Below are 25,785 nucleotides of genomic sequence, written 5' to 3'. Positions count from 1 at the left end.
CCTGGGTGAAGGCACACACCCAGGTTGCGGGTACAATTTCTAGTTGGGGCACACACAGAGGCAACCGATGGATGTTTCTCTCTCACATCGATGTTTCTCTCTCTCTCTCCCCCCCCCCCCCCCACCCCTAGATTCAATGAAAGACATACCCTTGGGTGAGGATTAAAAAAAGAAAACACCAGAGCAACCTCCAGCCACGGCAGTGCCAATGCTCCCCGCCCTGAGCACACGGAGGCTGCCTCCGGGCACGCCTGGGATCCAGTGCTGCGCAAGGCCACACTGACCCGGGGCTCTGAGGACCTGCTCGTGACCACAGCCGTGACACCAGAAAGCCAGGCGAGACCAGAGCTAACGGCAAAGGAGCAAGGCCAGAGTCCCAGGCGCGCTCACGTCGGTGCTGGGACAGGCACACACGCTGCGGGGCCTGGGCCATCGGCACCCACACCCTCAGCACATGGGAACACACTCCAGCACCCCAACCCCAAGGCTACACCTGACCCCACACCTGCCACCACCCAGGCCCTGCCTGGTCGGCCCCAGCAGCCTTCTGTCTGACTTCCCTCACAGATCAGCCTCACCTCCGCGGGCCCCCAGGTCACCTCTGTCCCCGTCCAACGGGCCACAAAGCCTGGCAGCGCACACCCGGCCCTCCCACCAGAAGGAGCCCCCGGGAAACGAACACAGCTGTAGGGGGAACGGGAGCTTTGAAGAGTTGCAGGAAGACAGGAGAGTTGCATGTGGACAGACGGTGGGAGAAATCAGAGCTGAAAGGAACACAGGCCTGGACTCCTGGGATATTTCCGAAAGAGCCCAACGGCATAAAGATTCCAACAAACCCAGAGAGGAGGCGGGAGGGGCTGGGGTCATCGGGTCACGGGATTCTATCCCAAGTGGTGCTCTGAGCTTTAGGCACCCTTCCCCACAAACCCCCATCAGCCTCTCCATGCAAAGTGGGACCAGCCAGCACGAGCACCCACAGAGCACAGGAATACCAGGAGAAAACAAAGACAACTTCGAGAACATCTGGCTCATGTCCTCGAAGGTCCAAGACGTTGACACATAAATGAGAGCAAGCTTCTACTGAAAAAGGAGCACTCGAAGTTCCCGGAGAACCACATCGAAATTACAACTAAAAGACAGAACCACATCATTCAGAACCGCCTGAAACTGGGTTGAATGGAAGCCCTACAACTAGAGAAGCAAAGAAAGCACATTGAGGCTGGCAGGAGGGGCGGAGGCCCAGAGCGGGCTGGTCCAGCACCCACATGTGGAGTTTTTATTTTTATTTTTTTAAAATATATTTTATTGGTTTTTCACAGAGAGGAAGGGAGAGGGATAGAGAGCCAGAAACATCGATGAGCGAGAAACATCGACCAGCTGCCTCCTGCACACCCCCCACCGGGGATGTGCCCACAACCACGGTACATGCCCTTGACCGGAATCGAACCTGGGACCATCCAGTCCGCAGGCTGACGCTCTATCCACTGAGCCACACCGGTTTCGGCTACCTGTGGTGTTTTTAAATCAGGAGGTAGATCTCAGCTGCAAAGGCCTCCCGTGAGGAGCAAGGAGTCCCAGCCCCACACTAGACACACAGTCTGGGGCTCCAGAGCAAAAACCAGCAGGGATTGTAGCTGAGTGATACAGAGGCTGCTGGAGACCAGGTGTTCCTCTTAAAGGGCCAGGCGCACGGACTTGCATGGAATCACACCTTCTGAGCTCCAGCACCAGGTGGCTTGGGGGGACCCAGGGACATATGGGGAGGAACTAGACTGTCTGTTATTGGAGCAGGAACTCAGGGGCAGCTTTCTCCCAGATCAGGGAGCTCAAAGGGTCATTGTTCCTGTGCTGGGACCTCCTGTGTCAGAGCTGACTGGCAGACATATCTGAGTCTCCATCAGCCTGGAGCACACTGTTCATCCTGCCCTGGTGATTCTGAGAACCTGCCCCATCCAATTTGCAGCCCCATCCAAGCTGTTTGCAGTGGCTTTTCCATATGAATGGCCTGGCCTGACTGAGGCTTCAGACTTTGCTAAAATCTCTCAAACAAGCTGCAGCTGGTGTCAGCGTGCCCCAAACCTATCAGTAAGAGGCCCAAGACTCAGCACTAGCACCAGGCTGCCTAGCTTCACAGCTGGGCCTCACCGGGGCACTTACGAGCCCAATACAAGTAGCAGCCTTGGCAGATCTCTGTATCTGTTGCTGGGTGGCCCCAGGCAGTGGCTGACTTTGCACCTCCCGGGAGGCCCTAGAGCCAGTGCACCCAGTGGACAGCTTCAGACCACACCAGATCACAACTCTACACATCCACAAGTGACACACTCAAGGGGCAAACTCAGTGAGCACCAAAGCCCCACTGAAGCAAGTCCTGCTCCATAGGGGTGTCTCCTACACAGCCGCTCTTCCACTGTAGCCCCAACTGGTTCTCAGCCAATTGACCTTCAGGCCAACAGCAATAGAGGTTCAACTACAAGACTGTGCACACAGCCCACACAGGGGCACACCTAGAGTGCCCAGCTCAGGTGACTGGGGAGGCTGAGCCACTGGGCCCTTCAGGACACCTACTACACAAGGTCACTCTACCAATTCCAGGAGACTAGAAGCTCTACCCAATACACAGAAATAAACACAGGTAAGCAGCCACAATGTGGAGACAAAGAAATGTGTTACAAATGAATGAAATGGAAGCAAGCAAACTACTGGATACAGAGTTCAAAACCATGGTTATAAGGTTACTTAAGGATCTTCAGGAGAGCTTCAAAGGACTCAAAGAGAACTTCAAGGGACTTAGTGAGACTTTCAAGGATCCTACTGAGAATGTCAAAGACATGAGAAAGGACCAGTCAGAAATTAAGCATACACTAACTGAAATAAAAAATAATTTACAGGGAGTCAACAATACAGTAGATGATTCCGAGAATCAAATCAACAATTTGAAATATGAGGAAGCAAAAATCACTCAGAAGAGCAAAAAGAAAAAAAAGAATTCAAAAATATGAAGATAGTGTAAGAAGACTCTGGGACAACTTCAAGCGTACCAACATTCGCATAGGGGGGTGCCAGAAGGAGAAGAGAGCAAGATATTGAAAACCTATTTGAAGAAAAAATGACAGAAAACCTTCCCTACCTGGTGAAAGAAATAGGCTTACAAGTCCAGGAAGCACTGAGAGTCCCAAACAAGAGGAACCCAAAGAGGCACACACCAAGACACACTGTAATTAAAATGCCAAGGGTTAAAGACAAAGAGAGGATGTTAAAAGCAGCAAGAGAAAAGCAGTTAGTTACCTACAAGGGAGCACCCATACGACTCAGCTGATTTCTCAACAGAAACCATGCAGGCCAGAGGGAGTGGCAAGAAATATTCAAAGTGATGAATAGCAAGAACCTACAATCAAGATTATTCTACCCAGCAAAGCTATCATTCAGAATTGAAGGTCAGATAAAGAGCTTCACAGACAAGAAAAAGTTAAAGTAGTTCATCACCACCAAACCAGTATTACATGAAATGTTAAAGGGTGAAGGTGGAGGAGGAGGGTGAGGAGGAGGAGGAGGAGGAGGAGGAGGAGGAGGAGGAGGAGGAGGAGAAAGAAGAAAGGAGGAGGAGGAAGAGGTAAAAATATGAACCATAAAATGGCAATAAATACATAGCTCTCAATAATTGAATCTAAAAGTCACAATAAACAAAGAATCTAATGAACAAAATAAACTGATGAATAAAATAGAACCAGAGGCATGGAAACATGGAAAAGACTGATGAATCTCAGAGGAAAGGGGGTGGGGGGTAGGGAGAGATTAACCAAGGATCTTATCTATATACTAGAGGCCCGGTGCATGAAATTCGTGCACTGGGGTGTGTGTCTCTCATTCCAGCCTGCACCCTCTCCAATCTGGGACCCCTCGAGGGATGTCTGACTGCCCGTTTAGGCCCGATCCTAAACGGGCAGTCGGACATCCCTCTCACAATCCAGGACTGCTGGCTCCAAACTGCTCGCCTGCCTGCCTTTCTGATTGCCCCTAACCACTTTTGCCTGCCAGCCTGATCACCCCCTAACCACTCCCCTGCCAGCCTGATTGCTGCCTAACTGCTCCCCTGCAAACCTGGTCGCCCCTAACTGCCCTCCCCTGCAGGCCTGGTCACCCCTAACTGCCTTCCCCTGCAGGGCTGGTCACCCCTAACTAATATGCAAATGACCAAATGGTGGAATGACCGGTCACTATGATGCGCACTGACCACCAGGGGGCAGACCCTCAATGCAGGAGCTGCCCCTGGTAGTCAGTGTGCTCCCACAGTGTGCTCCCCTGCAGGCCTTGTCACCCCTAATTGCCTTCCCCTGCAGGCCTAGTCACCCCCAACTGCTCTCTCCTGCAGGCCTGGGTTCCCCCCAACTGCCCTTCCCTGCAGGCCTGGTTGCCCCCAACTTCCCTCCTCTGCAAGCCTGGTCATCCCTAAGTGCCTTCCCTTGCAGGCCTGGTCCCTCCCAACTGCCCTCCCCTGATGCCATCTTGTGGCAGCCATCTTGTGTCCACATGGGGGGAGCCATCTTTGACCACATGGGGACAGCCATCTTGTGTGTTAGAGTGATGGTTAATTTGCATATTACTATTTTATTAGATAGGATATAAAAGCCTCTACATATATATGAAAGCCTAAGCGACTGAAGGACTGGTTGCTATGATGCACACTGACCACCAGGGGGCAGACGCTCAATGCAGGAGCTGCCCCCTGGTGGTCAGTGTGCTCCCACAGCCAACCTCCCACGGATGGCCAACCTCCCAAGGTTCACCTCTCAAGCTGGCCAGCCAACCTCCGCAGTCCTTCCCTTCCCCCGACCGGTCAACCTCCCGTGGTCCCTCCCTCCCCCCAGCTAGCCAACCTCCCACGGTCCCTCCCTCCCCCCAGCTAGCCAACCTCCCACGGTCCCTCCCTCCCCCCAGCTAGCCAACCTCCCCCGGTCCCTCCCTCCCCCCAGCTAGCCAACCTCCCCTGGTCCCTCCCTCCCCCCAGCTAGCCAACCTCCCACGGTCCCTCCCTCCCCCCAGCTAGCCAACCTCCCGCGGTCCCTCCCCCCAGCCAGCTGTCTCCCCGCCCCCAATCAGCCCCAACGCCGGCCAGGACAAGGGACCCGACCCGTGCATAAATTCGTGCACCAGGCCTCTAGTGGGCATATATGCATTACCTATGGACACAGACCACGGGGTGATGAACACCTAGGGAGGGGCGGGAACTGGGTGGAGGGAGACAAAGGGGCGAAGAGGAGGAGGTCATCTGTAATACCCTCAACAATAAAGGTTTTTTAAAAAGAAAAGATAAATAGCCCCAGCAGGTTTGGCTCAGTGGATAGAGCGTCAGCCTGTGTACTGAAAAGTCCCAGGTTTGATTCTGGTCAAGGGCACAAGCTTGGGTTGTGGGCTTGATCCCCAGTAGGGAGTGTGCAGGAGGCAGTCAAGCAATGATTCTCTCTCATCACTGATTTTTCTATCTCTCTCTCCCTCTCCCATCCTCTCTGAGATCAATAAAAAATATATTTTAAAAGAAAAGATAAATAAAACAGTTTTTAAAAAGGAATAATCAAGAGCTCTTAAAAATTAAAGCTCAATGTTTTAAAAATAAGATATTCTGTAATCCAATGAAACATTAAATACGAAAAGTCAACTTTTATTTTCTTTTATTGTTGACAGTATTAAAGATGTCTCCCATTCTTTCCCCTTTACACACCTCCGCTCAGCCCCTACCCACCCCCCAGGTCTTCACCACCCTACTGCCCGTGTCCATGGCCTATGCATATCCTATATAATAAAGAGGTAATATGCAAATTGACCATCACTCCAACACACAAGATGGCCGCCCCATGTGGTCAAAGATGGCCCCTTGTGGACACAAGATGGCTGCCACAAGATGGCCAGCAGGGGAGGTCAGTTGTGGGTGATCAGGCCTGCAGGTGAGGGCAGTTGGGAGGGACAAGGCCTACAAGGGAGGGTAGTTGGGGGGGACCAGGCCTGCAGGGGAGGGCAGTTGGGGGGGACCAGGCCTGCAGGGGAGGGCAGTTGGGGGCGACCAGGCCAGCAGGGGAGAACAGATAAGGGTGACTAGGCTGGCAGGTGAGGGCAGTTGGGGTGGACCAGGCCTGCAGGGGAGAACAGTTAAGGAGACCCGGCTGGCACGGGAGGGCAGTTAGGGGTGACCAGGCTGGCAGGGGAGGGCAGTTAGGGGCAATTGGGCCAGCAGGGGAGGGCAGTTAGGGGTGACCGGGTCAGCAGGGGAAGGCAGATGGGGACGACCAGGCCTGTAGGGGAGGGCAGTTGGGGGCAACCAGGCTGGCAGGGGAGGGCAGTTGGGGGTGACCAGGCCAGCAGGGGAGTGGTTAGGGAGCAATCAGGCAGGCAGGCAGGCAGGCAAGTGGTTGGGAGCCAGCAGTCCTGGATTGTGAGAGGCATCACAGATTGGAGAGGGTGCAGGCTGGGCTAAGGGACACACACACACACACACACACACACTCACACACACACGAATTTCATGCACCGGGCCTCTAGTAAGTATATAAGTTCTTTGATTTATCTCTCCTTGTCCTCCACCCCTATATGCAGGTATGTCAGTCTATTCCATACTTCATGCTTCGGGTCTTGTTTTGTTGGCCAATTCATTCTGTCCATTAGACTCCACAAATAAGTGACATCATGTGATATTTGTCTTCCTCAAATTGGCTTATTTCACTTAGCATAATTGTCTTCAAGTCAAAAAATCAACTTTAATCTAGATGATAACATGGAAACATGTTCGACTCATCAAATATTTAAGAAAATACAAGTCAAACCACAGACTGAGAGAAACTATTCCCAAAACAAGTATTTGACATGGGACTCATATGAACTCCTGCTGTTATCAGTAGAAGTGAGGTATCCCTTTCCCAACTGAGTACTGGGAGCCGTGTCCTATGTTATCTCAAGAAAAATAATTTTCTGTGACTCACATGGGAGGATGAATGATTTTTATTTGCGTGGAATCAAATCCTTGGGTTTCTAAAGACCCATTTCCCTTAATCCAGTCCTGGAAGATGTGAGGCTGCGGATTCAGAACTAAAAGCAAAGCCAGTGTCCAGAGCTCCTGTTCCATGTTGGAATTGGGTCCACTTTAGCATCAGGCTAGTTGCAGTCCAATAGTCCATTATGTGTGGGGTCCACGTGGCTGTGAACCACGGGGTGAATGCAGGAACACAGGCCCATGAGAGGCCCTGAGGAGCCAGGAGCACAGGAAGGCAAGAGGGAGGACTCCTTGGTTTAGGAGACTCAGTCTCTCCAATCTTCCCACTCGTGCAGCGGCCACGCCCATTCTGGCCAATGACCTGTTCCCAGGTGTGACTGACGGCCAGTACCTTCCCTATTTCACCCAGACTTTACTGGTCATGTGTCTATTCTCCCCCTGACGGGTGGCTCCCGGTGAGTGTTAAACTGCAGCTTTCTGGCAAGGCTGAACAAGTGGCTATAACATTTAGCCTTCCCTTTGCTTCTTTCCTTTATTCCTAACTAGGTCTATTACGGTACCTCTGCAACTCAGTAACAACGGGAGAGGATGGATACATGTCACAAAAGATGCGTATGAAAAGGGACTTGGCATCCCGAGTCATCAGGAAAATCCAACTACAATCACAAGATGCCACTTCACAGCCATCTGCAGAGTCATTCCAAGCAGGGTCATTCCAGCCGGTGGTGGTGGAGCTGAGCCCTCTGGCACAGGCCTCAAAGAAGCGTTGGCAGCTTCGCACCAGCACTGGGCCCAGGCCACCCGACCAGGTACCCACACGAGAAAAAGAAACAGGCAGCCACGCAAGACAGGCACACAGGGTTCAGAGCTGCTCCGCTCACAACCCCAACTCCAGAAAAGGCAGAACTGTGGGGTAGAAACCAGAGCAGCGCTTGCCTCCGGGGCGCAGGTGCAGGTACCTGGGTGCAGTCACCCATATGTACACCTGCTTGTACACTTAAGATGTGTTTTATTATGTCAGTCAGTGCTCAACTTTCCAAGTAAGTGTCAAAAAATAAAGAGAAAACATCCAAAACCAAATGTGAGAAATAGAAGAGAAACATCAAAACACGGAGACCCAGCTGAAAGTCCTGACAACACGTGCCAGGAGCTCAGAGGGAAGGAGAGGGATCAGGAAGGAGAGGAGATAAGGAAATAGCATTTTCCTGAGCTGAAAGCAGAACTATCCTATAAAATAAAAGGCTAATATGCAAATAGACCGAACGGCGGAACAACCGAAGAACTGGTCACTACGATGAGCACTGACCACCAGGGGGCGCACGCGGACCATGGTGGGCGTCGGCTGCAGACGGCAGAGTGCGGAACATGATGGGCATCAGCCGCAGTGAGATGGTGGAGCAGGTGAGGGGGGCACCAGACCAAGGCGGGGCACCATTCTCTGTTATCGGGGCGAGCCTCTAGTAGTTACTGAAAACTCCCGTGCGCTGCAGTCCCGCCTGGCGCCTGCACCTGCTGCTGGCGCTGGCCCCACTCGCACCTGCTGGAACCGCCACGTGCACCTGCTGCCGGCACCTGGCGCCAGCCCTGATCACTCGGCGCCGTAAATGGGTGCGAGCAGCGGCTGCTGGCCCCGATCGCCCCTCAGGGCTTCTCCACCTCCCCTTGCTCCTGAGGGGCGATTGGGGCAGCAGCTGCCGCTCACACCCACTGCCAGCACTAGCCCCACTCACACCCGCTGCTGGTGCCGGCCCCAATTACTCTGGACCCTCAGCAGGTACAGGCGGGGCTGGCGCCGTCAGCGCATGGGAGCAGCGGCGGGAGCAGGGCTGCTGGCAGACAGGGGACTGGGGGCCGCAGTGGGAGGGGCCGGGCGGGGGCACGGAGGATGGGCCGGACCTGCCCCTTTGCCCACCGCTGTCTCACAGCCCACAGTTCCTTTCAAGATGCACAAATTCATGCACTGGGCCCCTACTCTCTCTATATAAAAGTCTAATATGCAAATTGTCCCCTCGGGAGTTCGATTGCTTGTTATGATGTGCACTGACCACCAGGGGGTGGCAGAGAACAAAGGAAGGCCCTGACCAGCAGCCGGGGAAGGGAGGCCTCAGCTGGCGGCTAGAAGGCCCGATTGGCCCTGATCACCAGCTAGGCCTAGGGACCCTACCCATCCACAAATTTCATGCACCAGGCCTCTAGTTTAGAATAAATGGAAAAATGATCCACCACCAGACCAGTTCCAGTGAAATTCAGACCCCCGAGGGCTGAGAGCAAGCCCTGCCACCGCGGAGGGTTTGTGTGGTTTGTTGTGGTGTGGCTTAATTTTCTTTTTTTTTTTTTGGGGGGGGGGGTCCTCATCAGCAATCAAGGGCACAGCCAATGAGGCAGCCTCCTCTAAGTGCTAACTCTGATGTGGAACTCAATACCCAGCCAAACTGATGTCAAACCCATGGCCCCAGGTCTGACTCTCAGACGCTGGAGAACTCAAAAGTAACTCCCCTTCCGCACAACACAAAACGAGTGAGTGTGGCAAGCTGTGCCTGCCACCGAACGTAGCCATGGGGCTGTGCCTGCCACCGAACGTAGCCATGGGGCTGTGCCTGCCACCGAACGTGGCCATGGGGCTGTGCCTGCCACCGAACATAGCCATGGGGCTGAGCCTGCCACCGAATGTAGCCATGGGGCTGAGCCTGCCACCGAACGTAGCCATGGGGCTGAGCCTGCCACCGAACGTAGCCATGGGGCTGTGCCTGCCACCAAACAAGGCCGTGGGGCTGTGCCTGCCACCGAACAAGGCCGTGGGGCTGTGCCTGCCACCGAACGTGGCCGTGGGGCTGTGCCCGCCACCGAACGTGGCCGTGGGGCTGTGCCCGCCACCGAACGTGGCCGTGGGGCTGTGCCCGCCACCAAACATGGTCGTGGGGCTGTGCCTGCCACCGAACAAGGCAATGGGGCTGTGCCCGCCACCGAACGTGGCCATGGGGCTGTGCCCGCCACCGAACGTGGCCGTGGGGCTGTGCCCACCACCGAACGTGGCCATGGGGCTGTGCCCGCCACCAAACGTGGCCGTGGGGCTGTGCCTGCCACCAAACAAGGCCATGGGGCTGTGCCCACCACCAAAAGTGGCCGTGGGGCTATGCCCACCACCGAATGTGGCCATGGGGCTATGCCCACCACCGAACGTGGCCATGGGGCTATGCCCACCACCGAACGTGGCCATGGGGCTATGCCCACCACTGAACGTGGCCATGGGGCTGTGCCCACCACCGAACGTGGCCATGGGGCTGTGCCCACCACCGAACGTGGCCATGGGGCTATGCCCACCACCAAACGTGGCCATGGGGCTGTGCCCACCACCAAACGTAGTCATGGGGCTGTGCCCACCACCGAACGTGGCCGTGGGGCTGTGCCCACCACCGAACGTGGCCGTGGGGCTGTGCCCACCACCAAACGTAGTCATGGGGCTGTGCCCACCACTGAACGTGGCCGTGGGGCTGTGCCCACCACCGAACGTAGCCATGGGGCTGTGCCCACCACCGAACGTGGCCGTGGGGCTGTGCCCACCACCGAACGTAGTCATGGGGCTGTGCCCACCACCGAACGTGGCCGTGGGGCTGTGCCCACCACCGAACGTGGCCGTGGGGCTGTGCCCACCACCGAACGTGGCCGTGGGGCTGTGCCCACCACCGAACGTAGCCATGGGGCACCCCTGCACCACACCCGCAGGGCAGCTGGCTCAGGACAATGACATTTCAGTTTCAATTCCTTCCAAAGGCCTGCCCACGGATTCTACAGGAAACTCAGACTTGCTTACTGTAGAAATTGTTTTTGCCAATATTTCAGCACTAGCCAGCAGCAAAGTAAAAGATTTCATTGTAGTCTCAGAGCAAAAGATTTGTGTTATATAAATAGCATAACTGACAACAACAAAGAGGGAGGAAGGTGCCCAGGACATGCTAAGCTCATTCCCTGTGACCGACACAGGCCAGTGGTGACAAGGACATGGGTATGATGTGGAAGCCAGCTCTTTAGACAATGCCCCTCAGAGCTGGGTGGGGGAGAAGCAGGAGAAACAGACCTTATTGTATGTTCTAAGCCACCAGGCTATTTTTACCTACGTGACACACTGCTTGATAATTTAAAAGGTCAGTTGGCGGGTCCTCAGAGTGCTGCTCAGTGTCACCCCCCCACCCCCCGAGCTGGCCCAAGTCCTTGACACTGCTGATCACCATGCCATCAGTGCCATGGAGGCAGAGCCCGTCGGCAGCTGGCACTGTCACTGCTGTGGGACGAACGCATTCCCTGGCTGCTGGCACGGCTGTGGTCACAACCCAGGGCAGGAGGGAAGCTCCTGGTCCCTGTGGGGCCTCAGGTCCTGCCAGTCAGGTTGCTCCTCAGGTGCAGTGGTGAAGGTGCTCTGCTGCTCACAGGCCTTGCTATGGGACGGTCCACGCCCCAGACAGGCGGGCAGTCACAGACCAGCCTCCCTGCCAACAGGCCCTGATGCTGCCGGGATTAGTGGCTCCCATTCCCCCACAGATAGAGAGAGCCAATCAGATTGCAAAGGAGAAAACATTCTGGACAATGCTGGCTCTCGTCTCCACAGGAAAAAAGCCAAGGCAGTTGCAAATGTCACTTTGTCCCCAGCATCACCCTCAGAGCGCAGGCAGCGAGGTGAGAGGGGTGCTCGGGTCAGGGGGCCAAGCCGGCCAGGAATGGCAGCCCTGAGTATGAAGGGCTTCCCACGTGGCTCAGGAGGCGCCAGCCCCGCTCCAGCATTCCCGCCGTGAGGCTGAGTCCTCAGACCCAGAGGCCACCCTCCGCTCGTGGCTGGGTCCTGTGGCCATCTCCTTCCAGCTAGGCAAAGCCCAACCAACCCCATGAGGACAGAACTGCCCAGGGACCCCAAGTCCAGCCAGAGATGTGGGATCCACACACACAGGGCAGAGGAATAATAAGCAGCTAGGAGAGTGTCCAGAATGAGCACAGAGTCTGGGATGACAACCTGGCCTGGGACCTCTCTCTAGCCCCATTACATCATAAATCAAACCAGAAAAGCTTAAAGAGACCCATCACTTATACAGGGAAGTCAGCCCAGGACGGGACTCTGGGTGCCAAGTCAGCTCAGATCATGCAGCTGCAGGGGCAGGGTTGGCTGGCCCAGGAATGGGGCTCTAGGGACAGGGCTGGCCCAGCAGAGAGGGCACCGCTTGGTCCATCAAGGCCCCTGCTCCTAGTGGGCGTCCACTGGCCCAACTCAGTTACCAGATTGTCTCTGAGGCTCTGGGTTGCAGGTCTGGGCTGTGGATAACCTCATGGGAGCAGGCAACAGCCAAGAAAACAGATAAACATGCAATTACACCACGCCTAAAAACAGGGCGAGGGAAGGTGGCAGCACCGGCCAGGGACACCCCTGGGCCAGGGAAAAGTTCCCATGGCCTGGGCGAAAGGCGGGGCATCCCGGGAGGAAGTATCCCGTATGCAGGTGCGAGGTTGGGGAGAGCAGGCCCCCTGTGGTTTATGGCAGCCCGATGGGGGGCTGTCCTGGCCCCGGCTCCCGCCAGGGCCACCAAGGCAGAGACCTCGAGAGAGTGATACCTCACACTTTCGGGCCGTGACTTGTACCCTCTAATGTTTACTGCCGTTTTAAAAATAAATTCACTTCTTTTAAACGCAAGTGCTTTCCTATCTCATCTGAGCAATAAAATATGTGAAATCACAGGTGAGTGGTATATGCTTTTTGGTTTTTTTAAATCACTTTTTATTTTTCAATTATAGTTGCCATACAATATTATACTAGTTTCAGGCGCACACCCTGGTGATTTCTTGCTCCCTCTCTTCTCCTTCTGGCACCTCCATGATGCGAATGTTGGTACCCTTAAAGTTGTCCCAGAGGCTCCTTACACTATCTTCATAATTTTGGATTTTTTTTCTTTTTGCTCTTCTGATTGGGTGATTTTTGCTTCCTCCTATTCCAAATCGCTGATTTGATTCTTGGCATCCTCTACTCTGCTGTTGACTCCCTGTAAATTATACTTAATTTCATTTAGGGCCTCCATCATTTCTGACCAGTCCTTTTCTATGTTGTTGATGTTTTCACTAAGTTTCTTGAAGTTCTCAGTAAGTAACCACTGTTTTAAACTCTGCATCTGATAGCTCGCTTGCTTCCATGTCACTTAGTTCTTTTTCTGGAGTTTTATTCTTTTCTTTCATTGGTGACATGTTTCTTTGTCTCCACATTGTGGCTGCTTCCCTGTGTTTGTTTCCATGTATTAGGGAGAGCTGCTTTGTCTCCTGGACTTGGTAGAGTGGCCATGTGTAGTAGGTGTCCTTTAGGCCCAGTAGCTCAGCCTCCCCAGTCACTTGAGCTGGGCTCTCCAGGTGCACCCCTGTGTGAGCTGTGTGCACAGTCTTGTTCTGGTTGGGGTTAACTGCTGTTGGCATCACCAGGAGGAACTGACCTCTAGGCCAATCGGCTGTGAGGACCGGTTGTGACAGAGGAGGAGCTGTTATGCAGGAGCTGATTCTATGGAGCAGCAGTAGCTTCAGTGGGGCTTTGGTGCTCACCGAGTTCACCCCTTGAGTGTGTCGCTTGTGGATGTGTAGAGCTGTGATCTGGAATGCTCTGAAGCTGACCATTGGGTGCACTGGCTCTGACCACCCGGCACGAGCTACAAAGCAATCTGCAGATGGCTGCTACTTGTGTTGGGCTTGGAGGTGCCCAGGAGAGGCCAATCTGTGAACTAAGGCAGGCTGCTGCTAGTGCCGGGCCCGGAGCTACTTACTGAGAGGTATGTGCATGCTGAGGCCAGCTGCAGCTTGTTGGAGAGATTTTAGGAAAATCTGAAGCCTGAGCCAGGACAGGCCATTCATATAGAAAAGTCACTGGAAACAGCTTGGGTGGGCCTGCAAATTTGGGTGGGGCAGGGTCTCAGAATCACCACGGCAGGGCAAACAGTGTGAGCCAGGTTGATGGAGACTCAGATATGGCACCTGCCTGTGGGCTTTGTGGTTGGGAGGGCTCAGCAAAGGAACAATGAATGACCTCTGCCAGCACTTTTGTCCAAGAGAAAGCTGCCCTCACAGCTCTTGCCCTGATGCCAACAATTTAGTTCCTCCCGTATGTCCCTGGTTCTTTTCAAGCTCCTGCCCCAGCGTGGAGCTCAGAGGCAGTGAGTCTGAGTAAGTCCATCAGCAGCCTCCGTGTCACTCAGCCACAATCCCCACTGGTTTTTACAGCCCCAAGTTACAGGGACTTCTCTTCCCGGTACTAGAACTCTGGGCTGATGGATCTGGTGTGGGATTGGGACCCCTTGCTCCTCATGGGGGACCTCCACCACCAAGATATCCTTCCAGATTAAAATAAAATGCCACACGTGGGTGTCGGACCACCCCATTTCACCCCTCCGCCCCTCCCACCAGCCTCAATGTGCTTTCTTCTTTGCTTCTCTAGTTGTAGGGCTTCCATTCAGCCAGCTCTCAGGTGGTTCTGAATGATGGTGGTTCTGTAGTCGAGTTGTACTAGTAATTTTAATGTGGCTGTGGGAGGAGGCAAGCACCTAGGTCAGGGGTCCTCAAACTTTTTAAACAGGCCCAGTTCACTGTCCCTCAGACCGTTGGAGGGCCGGACTATAGTTTAAAAAAAAACTATGAACAAATTCCTATGCACACTGCACATATCTTATTTTGAAGTGAAAAAACAAAACGGCAAAAACACCCGCATGTGGCCCGCGGGCCGTAGTTTGAGGACGCCTGACCTAGGTTAATCTAGGACACCATCTCGCCCTCTTGTGGTACAAGCTTTTTCTTTTTTCTAATTCACATTTAAAATAAAGGCATTGTTATTAAAACAAGTAGTCCTCAGGAGTCCTCTGGCCACTGCTACCACTTAAGACATGCCCCTTCCCCCTCCTATTTTTCCCCCTTACCCCTGCAGGCCTGAGGAAGAGCCTGCTGGGCAGGGGCTGAGGGAGAAATCTTGTGAACAGGCAGCTCAGGGAGGGCAAGGCACTCCAACACTCACAGCTTCCCTGTCACAGAGCCAACGAAGTTATCATTCCCAGAGGACAGCTGAATGCTGCTATCCGGCTCCTCACAGCGTTTATAAACACTACCTCTAAAGAGGGAAGGTGCACAAATCCCTCCAAACCAGTGTCTTTAAGGGGCCTTTGCTCTTTTAAAAGCCATGCTGGGCCCAGTCAGTGTGGCTCAGTGGTTGAGCATCAACCCATGAACTGGGAAGTCATGGTTCCATTCCCCATCAGGGCACATGCCCAGGTTGCAAGCTCAATCCCCAGGAGAGGGCATGCAGGAGGCAGCCAATCTATGATTCTCTCTCATCATTCATGTTTCTATCTCTTTCTCCCTCTCCTTTCCTCTCTCTGAAATCAATAAAAACACATTTAATAAATAGAAATATTCTTAAAAACAATGAAAGGCATGGGTCATGGACCCCTGTTCTTCCCTCAAAAGGGAGGATCACCGTGCGCCGGCCTGTGGGCTGCCCACCGCCCTCTGTAGGAGACTGGACACATGGGGGCTGGGATCCAGCTGCTCTGTCACAGTTTGTGTAGATATAAAGGACGTAGATGTTGGCGTTACTTTAATGCTCTGAAACAGTCCCCAGGGCATCTGATAGTCTCTCTGGCCGTTTTGCAAACCGTGAATGAAACCACAGTCCAGACCCACATTTCCAGCCCGCAGACCTAATGGAACAGTTCTCCTGAAAGTCCGTATTGACCACCGGCCACACTTCTCTGCTATGACAGTGCTTATTGCAATTTCCGTGTATTTCCTGTGGTCTCACAGCCCTGACGGTCAGCTTTTCCTGGATGAGTTACCAAAACAGGTAACGAATGTGACTGAACACGCCCTCTCCCCGCTGCGTCACACCACCCACAGCGCACTGCTCACACCAGAACGAGCAGCCGCACTGCTCCTCTCGCCGGGGGCTCACGTCACGTCGGCCCGCAGGCGGGGTGAGGGAGCAGGTCACACCGCGTCGCAGAGCTGTCCAGACTCCATCTGAGTGTGTCCCAACCGCAAGGAAGCACCCTCAGGGCCTCCTCAGGCTCCATGAACACAGTGCGGGCTGTCAGCCGTCCACGGTGACCCATCCCCAGGCTTTCCCTGGGGTCTGGGCAGGGTCGGCCATGAAGTGAGATTCAGGGTGGGTCGGGGGTGCCCTGCCTGACGACCAGAGAGACCCCCCATCCCTGCCATGAGGACAGCAGGACAGTCTGGGGTCGGCCCTCTGTGCTGGACATCGGGGGATGAGGTCTCTCTCCACCCCCCACCGAGCCATGGGTGGTGGTCAAACTGCAGGGCCGCCCCCCTCAGGCCTGCCCATCCCCTCCCCATGGGCACAGACAGGGCATTGCTGGAAGCCAGAGCGGGGACGGGCGAAGGAGGAGCCAAGAGTGGGGCGGAGAGGCTGCCAAGTCTATGAGCTGGCACTCTGGGGGTGGGGAGCATTTGTTCAGAGACACGGCCACAGGCCACGAGCACCCCCAGGCAGGAGCAGTCTGGGCAGGCCCTCCACCCCACAAAACCTGCCCCAGCCACCGCAGGCCTCACCCGGGCTTGGGCAGCCCTGAACCAGACGCAAAGGCAGTCCTGGGCAGGGACAGTCACAGCGGAGTGGGTTTCTTCAAGGCCTCTCGGGTGGGATGAGGGAAACCTCGAGGCCAGGGCAGCAGACACCACACAGGACCAGGGCATCACGGAGGGCTTGGCTTTTCTCACATCAGCTCTAACCCCGGTGGCCAGAGCAGCAGGCCATCAAGTGTGAAATGCAGGCGAGAGCCAGCAAGAGCAGTGCACTGGCCACTCCCCCTGGGACGACCAGGACCCCGAGACCCCCCAGCAAGAACATCAGCACCCACCCACGGTGGCCCTGAAGCACAGCACACAAAGGCTGGGCAGTGGCCACTCCTGCAGCTGACCACACCACGTGTCTGATTGCCAGGAAGGGCCACCCCACCCCAGGCCCTGGGGACCCCTAAAGACAGATGTGGACACACCATGGACAGAGGATCATGCTTGTAGGGAGAGGGGGGGCAGGATAGTCAATACCCCACCCCCCAGGTCAACTTTTTGGGGTGGAGCCAGTCAAAAGGCATCTGCCCAAAGGCTGGGGAACCCCAAATTAGCAAGGTTCTTCTGACAATCTGCTAAATCCTGTGGACCCTCCCCCAGAAAGCACACCTCCCTCCCCGCACACAACCCAGCCCAGTGAACGCTCAGACCGGCAGCTCTAGTGCTCGGGACCAGAGAGGCGGGGACCTGGTGCCTCTGGCTGCAGGGGGCCCTGTGTGCCAGCCCTCTAAGCCCCACATTAAGTCACCTGGAGGTCACCTCGACCTCACTCTCTGTCCAGAGGCCCTGGGCAGCCCGAGCCACCCTCCACCAGACCTAAGAGGACCCCAGAGACCAGACAGCTCGAGCCAGTGTCGACGGAGGGGAGATGCTGCCAGAACTGAACATCCACGATGTCTCCTGGGCCAGGCACTGTGCCAGAGTATGTGGTAGGGCTGGGGCATCAACAGATAAACCAGCCCACGTGGTCAAGGCCACAAAGGACCACGGAGGCCCAGGGCAGGTGAGGTAAGGCTCTGCAGCTCACATCTGGCCCAACCCTGTGAACTAACTTCTTGGTTCTTCCCCAAGTTGGCAGCAAGAGCCTTGGGGCCACAGTCCGAACCAGACAGCAGTCACACAGCGCACACGCGTGTGCTGAGACACCAGCTCCGTGTCTGACTCCGCACTCAGCACTTTCTCCCCTGGAGGTCTGTAGTCCAAGACAGTAACTATGAGCACTTCGCATGCACTAGTCCGCACGAAGATACACGCTAGACTTTGACTTTGACAAGGCAGTGCTGTCCCAGTGTCAGCACTAGGCACTGGGCTGGAAGCTGAGATGCTGGACAAAGCTTCCCAGCCTGACAGGGCCTGCGAGGGAGGCCTCGGGTAACGCCCAGGCTTTTACTCTAGTCCAGGAGATAAGACCAAACAGCAGAAATCCAAGAGGAAAAACCAGACAATAGCAACAAACCCCCAGAGGATCCAAATATTGTAGTTAACAGACACAGACTGTACACTACTGTGATCGGTGTGGTCAAGAAAATAGACAGCAAGATGGACAAGTTCACCAGAACTGACATCTGCGAAATAAGAATAAAATTAGCCCAGCCAGTGTGACTCAGTGGTAGAGCATTGTCCCATGCACCAGGAGGTCACGGTTTGATTCCCAGTCAGGGCACATGCCTGGATTGTGGTCCAATCCCCAGTAGGGGGCATGCAGGAGGCAGCCGATCAATGTTTCTCTATCATTAATGTTTCTCTCCCTCTCCCTGAAATCAATAAAAACTTTTAAAAATATTTTAAAGAATCAAATGAAAGCTAGAACTAAGAAATGAAACTCAATATATGGGTTTAACAGAAGATTAGACATAGCTGAAGACAGGATCAGCAAACTGGAAGACATGTCAGTAGAAAATATACAAAGTGAAACATGGAGAGACAAATGGATGGAAAACATGGGAAAGAAGATTAAAAAAACTTATAGAACACAGTGAAAAAGTCCAACCCATGTATAAATGGAATTTTGGAAGAAGAGGGCATAAAGAATAGAACAAATGCAATATTTAAAATAATGCCCCAAAGTTTTGCAAAACTGAAATTCAAGATGTGTTATAAACCCCAAGCAAGTTAAATACAAAAAACAAAACAAAACAAAAAAACACACCACACCCACACCAAGCCACATTACAATAAAAAACAAACAAAAAACCTCCTGAAAACTGAAAACGCAAAGAAAGTCTTGGACACAGTATCACAAAAGGCAGGCAGAGGGGGTAGAGGTAGAAAGAGTTCAATGTTCTAAGACCTATGAGTTTATATCAGACTTTAATAATCAAGGATGCATGCTGTGATCTCTAGTGGAACCATTAAAAAAAATTATAAAAGAATGCCTAACAAGCTTTCTAAGTGCAAGCTCTAAACTGCCCAAAGCCTGGAGCTCCAAGAATGGTTTGGCCAATTACTGGGCAGACACATCCATCTGAGACCACATGTCAGTTGTTAAAATCACTACTATGTGGATACACAGTATACAATGAAATAATGACCAAAAATTACAAATACCCAGTGACCCTGCTCTCTGTCATCCCCCATGCTTCCCTCTCCAGTTGTCCCGCCTTACAGCGGCAGGTCTCCCAGGGTGTGCCAGGCAGAAGCACAACCACCCTTGTTGCCCTGGTCACCCATGGGAAGACGGCATGTTTGTCCTTCCCTAAAGGCAGAACAGAAGCCCAACTCCAACACAGAGCCAGTGCGAGGGGGCTCCCTTCCCGGAGGTGTCTGCTCCCCGGTGACGGTAAAGCTCCCGCCCTGGCGGCTGAGACCTGCGAAAGCTCTCTGGCATCCCACAGGGCTTCTCCACCTCCACCTGTGATGGCTCATCGCCAACAGATGCCAACAACCCAAGGCCCAGGGGCAACTCTGAGGTATGGCACCATGTGAACTCAAGGTTGGGAGCGCTGGAGTGGGCAGGCGGGAGAGGAATGCCCCCTCCTCGACGCCCTCCTCTCTCTCCCTCAGGCAAACGTATAATGGCCATGCCCCAAAGATGACCCTGGTGCTCACCCTTAAAAGCCATGCACGTGCATGCTGCCCATTTACAAAGAGGAAGCTAAGGCTCAGAGAGGCTCAACACCCCCAAGTGCAGGTCAGATGTGACCACCAGCCAGCCTGGCTCTTTCTGCCTCTAGATGTGTGGGGGCCTGAGTGTCCCAAACCCTAGGGGACAACAGGGGAGGGGGTGATATGGGGGCCTGACTGAAGCAAGCAGGCCTCTATCAGACAGAGTGACAGGGAGGGGCCAGCCCCTCTGGACACCGGCCTGCTGATGCCCATGCTGTGACCACGCCAGGCAGGGACGCTGCACCGAGCACAGCGTCGGAAGCAGCTCTGCCACCTACAGCCAGTGCTCCCTCATCGCACCTCCCAGCAGCTGGCTCTGCTGAGACCCCGCAGCCCCAGCCGGGAAGGAAACCCCTTTCCTTTGTGGGCCGATCCAGGGTCTGGGGAGGCCCACAACGGAGGGATGAGAGCAAATTAGCAAATGGAGTGAATGAATGAAGGAGCAAGTGAATAAAGGAATGAAAAGTGAGATGGATAGCTGAGGTAAGTGAGGGACTGGAGGCTGCACAGCAGCCAGGGAGAAACCAGCATGTTGCAAAGGCCCAACCTCAAAAAGCCCCAGGTCACACAGTACATAGGACACCATGCCATGTGCCACATGCACACATCAATCACACATCACGTCACAGCACACAGGTTGGACATGACGTCACTCGCACTCGCATCACCTCAGCTATGGCTGAGCCTCTCCTTTCTTCGGTAAGATCGGGGTGATTTCCATTTATTCTTTCCCGTCCATATTGTGAAGAAAGAAGCTACCTGCTAACCTGACAAGCTCAGGGGAGGCCTGTGTGGCAGTCTTGCAAACTCAGAGAGCTGGAATAACCACAAAAGATGGTCTGAAAATTAAATATTTAACTACAAACAGGTTATAGTGGGTAGTCATGTCCTAGTCTGATATCTTCCCTGACAAAGATCAACTTAGATCTTCTTTCCTGAGCCCATTTGCCTTTTTGCCTCTAAGATAACATATCTGTGAGAAGTCTGTGAGATGTCTGGGTAACTTGTAACTCCCTTTTTACCCCGGACCCCTCAGGGCACAACAAATGGCACCGGGACATTCCTTCATTGTTATTGTGATCAAGTTAATTGTCAACTGTTAATTACGTTAAAGTATCCTGTATCCATCTCTGTAAGAGAAGCACATGTCCATCATTTCACTTTTCACCCTATCCCAGAGGTTTCCCCGCTTTGCTTTGTCCCACCTCCCTAATCTGTCACCAATGGATTTCATGTAACTCACCCACGTCCCTTTCCTTTGATGGCAATGTATAAATACAGATGTAAGCCGCCATTCTCCGGAGCATTATCTCAATTCATTGAGGTTCTGCTTCCCGGCATATGTCGACAGTTTGGCTCAAATAAACTCACTAAAATTCTTTACAGGTTTCAATGGTTTTTTTTCATTAACAACATCTTCCAAACAGCACATCCGGAAGAGGTGGGGAAGTACCTACCAGCGACCAGGGAAGACTTACAAATGGCAGAGAGAGGCCCTTACCTCATGTCCACCGGACAGGTGAGGGGCAAGCATCTGCTGAGCCCCCCCCCCCCACCCCACCCCCCGCCACCTCAGTCCCCGGAAGACTGCCTCCTGGGATCTGTCCCCCAGGGAACGTCATTCCTCATCACACCCCTCATGCATCCGTGTATCCCCTAAACCAATCACCACAGAAGGACAGGGCACATCTGTCCTACCCCTGCACAAACAGAAAAGGGATACAATGGTATACTGGGCTCCCAGGCCTGAGGCCTGCCCCCACTCAGCATCCCCGAGACAGAGGGACCCTCCCAGGCCTGAGGCCTGCCCCCACTCAGCATCCCCGAGACAGAGGGACCCTCCCAGGCCTGAGGCCTGCCCCCACTCAGCATCCCCGAGACAGAGGGACCCTCCCAGGCCTGAGGCCTGCCCCCACTCAGCATCCCCAAGACAGAGGGACCCTCCCAGGCCTGAGGCCTGCCCCCACTCAGCATCCCTGAGACAGAGGGACCCTCCCAGGCCTGAGGCCTGCCCCCACTCAGCATCCCCAAGACAGAGGGACCCTCCCAGGCCTGAGGCCTGCCCCCACTCAGCATCCCCGAGACAGAGGGACCCTCCCAGGCCTAGGGCCTGCCTGCCTGTCCCCTGCTCAGCTGCCCAAGGACGTGGACCTGTGTCCTGGCTGCAGACCCCCCGGAGCGAGGCTGGCAGCACTACGGGGGCCAGTGGGTCTCGGGCAGCGTGGAGCACACATCACCCTGGGCCAGGAGGTCTGAAGGGACCTGGGCCCTCTGCCCACAGAGAGTGCCCACCCTCAGCTCACCCACAGCAGGCCGCTCGGAGGCAGCAGGTGCCCAGCTCAGTCCCAGGCAGGAGGTACCCTCTCCCCCTCCAGCCCTCACAGGCCACCTCACCCCAGAGCCGCTTCCCTCCATGAGCACAAAGCCCCTCCTCCGTCCCCTGTGCCCCGAACCCACAGGCACCCACGATGCCCCAGCTCAGGACCTGAACTGGCCCCATCGGCTTCCTCGCCAGACACAGGGACCCTCCTTTCAGGGGCCGGCGCAGGCGTGGGCTAACGTCAAGGCAGGAGGCGCCTCTCCCAGCCGCCTGGCCGAGCCGTCTTCCAGGGGGCGGGGGCGCCTGCGGTCACTGCCCTGGGAGGGCTCCTCCTGAGCAACACCCGGCCTGCAGCCCCGGCCTGCAGCCCCGGCCTGAGGATGGGCCTCAGGATGCACGGGGGGCGCTGCTGGCGGCGGGGACGGAGGGCGCTCTGCCCTGTAAACACCTGCTCCCTCGCCTGTTTTCAGAAGATTCCTCAGGAGCCAAGTCAAGAGGGCGGCAGAGGGGCACCCCGTCTGTCTCGCATCCACCCACCGGGAGCCCTCAGAGCCTCGCTGACGGGTCTGGACGCCCTGGGCGCGTAGTCTCCATCACACGGAGAAGCGCAATCCCGAGGCGCCTGCGGGGTGACGAGGCTGTGCAGGCCTCAGGGCGTCAGGAGCGGGCGAGGTGGCGCCAGGCTGGGCTTTGCGAGGAAGCCCCCTCGCCAGAATGAGGGCGAGAAGAGGGCTGTGTTCCGGGCGGAGGGGGAGTGTGGTGACCTCTTCTTCCTGCCTGGTGTGCCCAGTTCTCTTACCGTCACAACGGAAGCGGAAAGCGCACGGCCACGTGCCGCGGTGCCCGGCAGCACCGTGGGGCCAGAGGCTCCCCCCACAGAGGGTGGCAGCCCCCACTTGCCTCAAGTGCCACCTTTGGTGTCTGCTCTGTACGTGGCTTCGGGGTTTGCACCAAACATGCTCACTGGATACGGAATCCCAATACTGTAAACCCACAAGCCTCCGACCACACGCCCCAGGGCTCTCCCTGCGGTCAGAGAGGGTGCTGGCCCCGGGACTGTGCGGCGTGGCAGAGCCCAGCTCAGAGCCTATCCGGAGCTGCCGAGAACGGGCAGGTGACCCCCAGGGGTCATGGGGGCGATCCACATCTGAGGGCGTGAGAAAAAGATAAACATGGCGCTCAGCGGATGAACGTTGACCCATGAACCAGGAGGTCACGGTCCGATTCCCGGTCAGGGCACATGCCCAGGTTTCAGACTAGATCCCCAGTGGGGAGCGTGCAGGAGGCGGTCAATCAATGATTCTCTCTCATCATTGATGTTTCTCTTCTCTCTCTCTCTCCCTCTCCCTTCCTCTCTGAAATAATCTATAATAATAAAAAGCGTAACATGCTACTTAGACCAGACGTCCTTACGGACGAAGCCAGGGCTACGAGGGAAGCCCGGGTCCCGGTGCCAGAGGGAAGCCGGTGCCGGCAGCCGGGGGGAGGAAGACCTGCTCTTGCACGAATTTCGTGCACCGGGCCTCTAGTTTAAAGACGTATTTTTAATTTTTAAAAAAGAAAAGGTAAACATGGGAGACTCCTGATGGTACCTGGGGGTGGGACGAGGTTTGTTGGTGATTGTCTCCACTTCCGGGCCTATTGGAAGGGCCAAGCCGACGTCACAAATAACAGCGCTGGGGTTCCGGCCCGCAGCCCGCTTCCGGTGCAGCTCACCCGGCCCCGGTGTGGACGCACCAGGAACAGGCACTATGGGCAGCCCGATGGACCCCTACGAGAGGCCGTCACCCCAGCAGGTGAAGAGACGGGCAGGGAGCGGCGCTTGGCAACCCCTAGGGCCTGGCACTCAGCTGCCTTCACAACCTCCCCCAAGAAAACGAGGGGAGGGCTGTGGGGACCAGAGCTGCACTTCCTGTTCCCCTGGCAGGCGGCCGGCGCCCTGAGGACCGTCCCGGCACCCACTCCTCGAGGGCCGGCCTCGGCCCCAACGCTGGCTCACAGGACAACCACCCCTGGCCCCTGCCAAGTGGCTGCCCCCTCCCTGGTGCTCCAATGAAGGACACCTAGGAATTCACCCGCTCCCAGCCAACGCCCAGGTGTGCCGAGCCAGACAGCGCCTTCTGGGCATCCCGGTGGCACCCTGGCAAGGGGTGAGGCGGGTCACAGCAGATGCAAACACTGGCTAACATGGCTGCTCCTAGCTGCCAGGGCAAGAATGAGTGGGGGAAGCAGCTCTGGCATCCAAAAAAGGGGGCCCACACGATAGGGGAAGGAGTGACGGACACCAGGCCCCGTGGGCCGTGGAGGCAGGACCCTGTGTCCTAGTCACACCACAAGCAGGGGCGTGACCGCCCAGCGCACGTGAGGCTCCACGCGGGCCTCCGTGGGGCCTGGGTGGTGAGCTGTGTTCTGGCCGCCAGCTCGGGCTCAGCGGCTCGTCAGGGCCCCCGTTCCAGACCCCCCGCTGGGATCCTGTCCTGCCCAAACCCCAGTGCAATCCGTGACCCACATCATCTGCTGACCCAGATGCTGCACAAAGTAGTCGGTGCCTCGCCCTGTCCGCGGACCCTGGGGGAGGGGCACATCTAATGAACTCACAGAGAAGGGGGAGACCCGCAGGCAAGGTACCCCCAGAGCAAAGGCTTCCTTGCACGCTGCCCTGAGCTCTTCCTGTGCTCACTCAAAAGTAGAAGTCAACACCAAAGATAAAATAAAACAATCTGCGGTGCCAAAAATACCTCCCCATGGGTGAGGAGCGTGCCAGCTTCCACAACAGCAGTGGTTGCTATGGATACGGGCTCTAGCCAGCAGGGGGGTGGGGACTGTAGGGCAGGTGAGGGAGAGGGGACAGAAATGGGGGAGGAAATAGAGATGCACAGACCAAAGGTGGAGGGAGAGGCAGAGACAGGGGAGAAGGACAGACCCTGAGGCAGAGACTGGGGAAGGGGGCAGGGATGGGACAGATATGGGGAGAGGGGAACAAAGATGGGGAGGATGGCTGAGATGTGGGCAGCGATACCTACACCGGTGGGGGGGAGGGGCACAGACGGGCGGGGACACAGCAGTGATGGGAAGAAGGACAGAGACGGGGCGGCACAGAGAAGTGTGGCAGGAGCAGGAGAGCGGTGCCTGGCCCTCTGCCCGGTCACTGGTACTCTGACCAGGTAGCGCTGACCTCCACAGAGATTCTGGAGAAGGGCAAGTGCTGAGCACTAACGTTTGTACCAGAGGAATCAGCACCTCCCACAAACATGGACACACTCCCATGTGAGCGCCACGGGTCAGACACGTTCCGATACTCCGGCTCCCCTCACTAACACCGTCACGGCGCAGGCTTCTCTCTGCTGCGGGGGTAGCCGGACCGCCCTCAGCCCGCCTGCCCCCGGACACCACCAGGCAGGGTGATGGTGCCGAAGAAGAGCCACGCGGACGCAGGCCCCTCCGGCCTCCCCGCCGCCCCAGCCCGGCACACAGCTCTGTGACGGTGGACAGGGTATGTGTGCCCCTGGTCCCCAACCCCAGCGGCCAGGCCTCAGGCAGGAACTTTCAGGACAGAACCCTGAGTCCTCCTGCGCCCAGTCCCGGTCCAGCCACACCTGCAGGGGCTCCGCGCAGGGCTCAGGCCCTCCCTCCCTGGGAAGCCGCCCCTCCCGGGAGCCCTGGTGTGATCTTCAGCACATGCAGCCTTCAGAGGCCTCCCTTCCTTCCGCCACCCCTGCCAGGCCAGTGAGGCCGGACCAGGAAGCTCCTGACGGAGGGTCCCCGCAGGGATCATGGCACCTCTGGG

The 25,785-nt window shown here is 55.7% G+C and overlaps 1 protein-coding gene across 1 annotated transcript in view; it reads right to left on the bottom strand.

Annotated features, from left to right (window-relative positions):
- The window catches only part of WNK2 (WNK lysine deficient protein kinase 2), a 114,058-nt gene that overhangs the window by 74,036 nt on the left and 14,237 nt on the right, over positions 1 to 25,785 (bottom strand).

Source organism: Eptesicus fuscus, chromosome 15 (assembly GCF_027574615.1).
Source record: "Eptesicus fuscus isolate TK198812 chromosome 15, DD_ASM_mEF_20220401, whole genome shotgun sequence".
Lineage (NCBI taxonomy): Eukaryota > Metazoa > Chordata > Mammalia > Chiroptera > Vespertilionidae > Eptesicus > Eptesicus fuscus.
The sequence above is the reverse complement of the archived record's forward strand: the minus strand, read 5'-3'. Positions and strand labels throughout refer to the sequence as shown.